We start from the raw sequence: 5,492 nt of genomic DNA, 5'->3' as shown, positions 1-5,492 counted from the left end.
TTCAGGTGTACAGCAAAGTGATTATTATATATTTTTTCAGAATATTTTCCATTAAAAGTTATTATAAGATATTGAGTATACTTCCCTGTGCTATACAGTAAATTTCTCTATTTTATATATAATAATTTGCATCTGTTAATCCCGTACTCTTAATCTGTCCCTTTCCAGCCTTTGGTAACCATAAATTTGTTTTCTATGTCTGTGAGTGTGTTTCTGTTTTGTATATAGATTTGGTTGTATCATTTTTTAGATTCCACGTGTAAGTGAGAGCGTATCTGTCTTTGTCTGACTTACTTTGTCTGAAGTAAGTATGGAAATCTCTAGGTCCATCCCCTGTTGCCCCAAATGGCAATATTCCGTTCTAAAATAGCTTTTACCAAACTCTTTCTCTGATTTCTGTCATTCCTCAAGTAAAATATGTTTCTCTCTTCTTATCAGGTGAAAGACTAATAATAATCAGGATTACAATTTATTAAGCACTTACTATGTTCCAGGCAGACCTTTTATTTACTAATTTGATCTAAAGAGATACATGAGAACCCAATGAATAAAGACTATTTTAACCCCATTTTACAAAAGAGCACATCAGAGTTCATAGAGATTAAATTATTTGCCCAGGGTCACAGAGCTAGTGAGCAAAAGACCCAGGATTCGAACCCAGACAGGTAAGCAGGAAGCACACACACTAATTCAAGTAGAAACGTGTGTGTGTGTGTGTGTGTGTGCGTGTGCGTGTGCTCAGTCATGTCCAGCTCTTTACAACCCCATGGACTGTAGCCTGCCAGGCTATGGAAGCCTCCCTGGAGCTCCTCTGTCCATGGAATTTTCCAGGCAAGAATACTAGAGTGGGTTACCATTTCTTACTCCAGGAATCTTCCTGACCCAGGTTTCAAACCCAGTTCTCTTGCCTCTCCTGCACTGGCGGGCAGTTTCTTTACCACCGCGCCACCTGGGAAGCTCACAGGCATGACCCGTAGCCTAATTACTTTCATTCAGACTATTTCCAAACAGGTGAATCGTTTCATGACCATATCTAGTTCTTTCCAGAACCATCACTCCACAAAGCTTCTGTTAACTGGGTTCTGCTGGATTAGATGAAATGTTGTAGAGGACCCATGGGTCCAAGCCTGAATCCTCATAGAAGGCAGGAAGTGACACACACCTGACTCTGGCCTTCAGCGGGCCCACCAGCGAAGACCTCATTCCCTCCTTCACATAAGTGGGTAAGAACGCTGCTCCCGGTTTCCTCTTGCTCTCTTGCTCTCGTTCACACCCAAGACACGACCTCAGATCCTGCGATTCCCCTTTCTTGTCACGTGACAACCACCGGGGCCATCCTGCAAATGCCTGTTTCTGCCCATAACCAAGGCTGTGTTGACTGAGGTATGGTCTCCTTTCGAGGTACAACGCATAGTCCCAAATTTCCGAATGAAAAGGAAACATGAGCCAGACTCTGATGTGTTCCAGGAAACCGTTGTTATGAATGTAAATTACCCTATGACCCTCCTGGGACAGGGAATGCTATATGTCTTTGCTTCCCTAAATCAAATCAAATTTGGCTCCAATCCAGAGAGGTCTAAACCCTGCCATGTCTCACTCTTCCCTCCCCTGCCTTTGGGAGGCTCAGGGCCCCAGCTCTCCTGGAGGCCCTGGACTTGGAGGAGGGGTGAGGCTCAGCTTTAGTCCTTGGAGTTGCCCTGGTTACCTGCTGACTGCCAGGTGCTGAAACCTTCACAACCCAGGGCCGCCAATGCTGCTCCTAGGTCATAGCCCATCCGTCCTCAGCCACTACCCAGCCCCTCCCTGGCCCTTCTGTGTGAAGGGGCGCAGGAATCTTCTCCCCCAGGGAACACTAGACCCAGGCCCAGTCTCCAGGAATCCACTTCCTGAAATAGATCCATGCCCCTCCTATACTCAAAGCACCAAGATGTCCTCCTTCTTGGATAAGACACCCTAATTGTTTAAGCCTTCTGAAATCAGCAGTGTTATGCCTTCCTCCAGGGATCTTACTGACCCAGGGATTGAACCCACATCTCATGTCTCCTGCATTGGCGGGTAGGTTCTCTACCACTTTGGCCACCTGGGAAGCTCAAGCCTTCTGAAATAAAAAAAATTAAAAAAAAAAAAACACAAAAACCTCTGAAATCCCCAGAGAATCCTACATTCATATCAGCCACTGTTGTCCTGAATAGAAATAATTTGTGAATATGATACGTTCACAATGTGTATAACTGTCCATTACTTGACAGTAATACAATAACTCCCCTACATACGAACCTTCAAGTTTCAAACTTTTAAAGCATTCACATGTCGTCACCTAAGGTAGCTCACGTGTCTGTTGTACGTGACCACATGTGTGTGCTCCCATTACGAGTGCTTGTCTTTCGTGTGATTCCCTGCACAGGACTGTATAGAGTACAGCGGTACAGTGTCTTTAGTTTGAGTCCAGGCTGCATAAAAGCAGCACCGCTGTGACCGGCACTGCCAGGAGGTCTCAGCTGGTGTGCTGCACTGCTGTGCTTTCAAAGTACTGTACTGGAAGGTTAAAATGTTTGCTTTAGTCTTTGTGTTTGTTCTTTACGTATTATTGGTATGAAAAGTATATAGACCTATTACAGTACAGTCCCAGATGGCCATTTGTGTTTTGGGTACCTAGGCTAACTTTGTTGGAGTTGTGAACAAATTGGACTTATGATCTAGTTCTCAGGATAGAACTCATTTGTATGCAGAGGACTTACTGTGTACCAAAGATGAAACCGGGGTCTGCACCCTAAATGGCCACAAAGCCCCGTGACATCCTGCTTCTCCTGCCTTGGACCCTCTGTGCTTCCTCACTCCCGGGTGGCAGGAACGTCACCTGTGACGACTCTGTTCAGTGCGGTTCAGTTCAGTCGCTTAGTCGTGTCCAACTCTCTGCGACCCCATGGACTGCAGAATCCCAGGCCTCCCTGTCCATCGCAACTCCCAGAGGTTACTCAGACTCACGCCCTTTGAGTCAGTGATGCCATCCAGCCATCTCATCCTCTGTCATCCCCTTCTCCCCCGCCTTCAGACCCAGCATCAGGGTCTTTTCCAGTGGATGGTGACAATCCGGGCATGAGATGGAGGCCTGGACTAGGCAGCAGCCATGGAGAGGGGAAGAGATTGGGATGTGCCTGAAGGTGCACAGAGGTGATCACATTTGCTGATGGCTTGGTTGTGGGGTGTGAAAAAAAAGAGGCTTAAAAAAAAAAAGGCTTAAAGGGTGGTGCCAAGATTTGGGACTGAATTAAGTGGAAGAATAGGATCCCCATTTTCTGAAAGGAGACTCTGGAAAGAAAGAGAGAAAGGAAGGAGGGAAGGGGAGGGGAGGGGAGGGAGGGAGAGAAGAAGGGAAGATAGAAAGGAAGAGAAAGAAAGAGTTCTGGTGAGGTAGATTTGTTTGGCGTGTGTTTGATCTGAGCTGCCTCGAGTGGAGAAAGCAACTGGGGCCTCACACGTGTGAACTTGGAGCTGAGGGACAGCCCCACGTGGGGCCTCAGCCTGGGATGCAATTAGCTGCACAGCTAGAAAGGGTCCCATGGGATGCGAACACAGATGAGCCACCAGAGAGGCTGAGGGTTGCACTTTTGGGTCTGGGAGGGCGAGGGGGGTCTGGCAAGGTGACCAGATGAGAAACACCCCGTGAGCTAGGAGTGCCAAAGAGGGGAGGCTCTGGAAGCCAGGAGAAGGGAGCCATCCGCAGTGTTCAGCCACAAGGAACCTAGCCACCGCGATCGCTGCATTTCCCAGATGAGGAAATGGGGCTTTGGAAAGAAAGGCACTGGCAGACTTTCCTGGTGGCCCAGAGGTTGGGAGTCTGCCTGCCAGCGCAGGGGACGTGGGTTCTGTCCCTGGTCCGGGAGGAGTCCACGTACCACGGGGCAACGGATTCCATATGTGCCACAACCACTGAGCCCTCTCGCCCCAGAGCCGGGCTCCGCAACAAGGGAAGTCACTGCAGTGAGAAGCTCTTGCGCCACAGCTAGAGAGCTCAGCAGTGAAGACCCAGCGCAGCCAAAAGGAAAGCTAAACAAATGCATAACGTCATTAACATATAAGTCCACAAGGACCATGTTTCCAGGACCTCTTAGTCATGGATTTCATGTAATATATATATATATATATATATATATATATATATATATATATATATTTGAAAGAAAGGGATTTGCTGAGCACTGCTCCATGGAAAGAGTAAGCTGCCTGGGAGAGAAACATACACACAAGATTAGAAAATTCTCATTTACAGTTGCAATAACCCTTAAGGAAAAGATGCGTGTTCCTGCTCTTTCTGCAGAAACATTAAGACAGGCCTAGTTACAGACTCTTTTCCAGGTAATAGAACTGAGTCTTCTCACCGAGGTTTATACTGTGCACCCTAGAAAGGTTTGGTGATTATGGACTCACCTCAGATTAATATTTTCAACATAAAGGGAAAAACAAGGTAAATATGTAAGATTTCAAGAGGAAACCATTATACTGAAATATGTTATCAGGATATTTTTAAAATATGGCAATAGTAATATTTGGACTCCTTTATTCATGCACGAAATGACATTATCCAGAAAGTAAAGTCTAAAAAACACTGCAATTTCAAAGCAATAATGAGTATAAAGGATATTTTAAGAAATTTGCAACAATTGCAATCTGATATGAAAATATTTGCAATTTTCAAAGTCTCAAGGGTTGGAATACCAAAAAAAAAGTGTAAAGCAACTTGCTCAGGGGACTTGAAGACACTTAAAGCTCCTTAAGCGTGAGAAGACATTCATGCAACAGGAAATCCAAATTTCCTTCTGCACATAAGTGATTGTTCATTAAATGCTGCCTGGGGGCCCTGGGGTGGGGGCAGCAGGACCGCAGGGGAAAGCTGAGCACCGTTCCTGAAGACGGCAGAAGGCTGGATCCTCCATTAATGATACCAGGCGGGGGCTGGGGGGCACAGGGGCACAGAGCCTTCCTGTGTCCCTCATCTCCTTGATTACAGGAAACAGCCGACTCATTGGAAAAGACCCTACTGCTGGGAAAGAGCGAAGGCGAGAGGAGAAGGGGACGACAGAGGGTGAGATTGTTGGAGGGCATCACCAATTCTATGGACATGAGTTTGAGTAAACTCTGGGAGTTGGTGATGGACAGGAGGCCTGGTGTGCTGGGGTCGCAAAGAGTCGGACACGACTGAGCGACTGAACTGAACAAGAGATGGTGCAGGACAGGGAAGCCTGGCATGCTGCAGTCCGTGGGGTTGCAAAGAGTCAGACACAACTGAGCAACAGTAACACACAGGAGGATTGGAGAGACGCTTGCTAAACCAAATCGGGCTTCCAGGCAAGCAAGCCCATCGCACATCTTTTCTGCAGAAAACATCCATTTTAGACAAATGAAATCAGAATTGGCAGAGCTCTGAAACTGAACAGCCACTGAAGGCAGAGAGAGGAACAAGCAGAGAAAACCCAGGCCGGGGGGTGTGGGGT

The sequence above is a fragment of the Bos javanicus genome, chromosome 1, assembly GCF_032452875.1.
Source record: "Bos javanicus breed banteng chromosome 1, ARS-OSU_banteng_1.0, whole genome shotgun sequence".
Taxonomy (NCBI): domain Eukaryota; kingdom Metazoa; phylum Chordata; class Mammalia; order Artiodactyla; family Bovidae; genus Bos; species Bos javanicus.
This window is presented reverse-complemented; position numbering follows the sequence as displayed.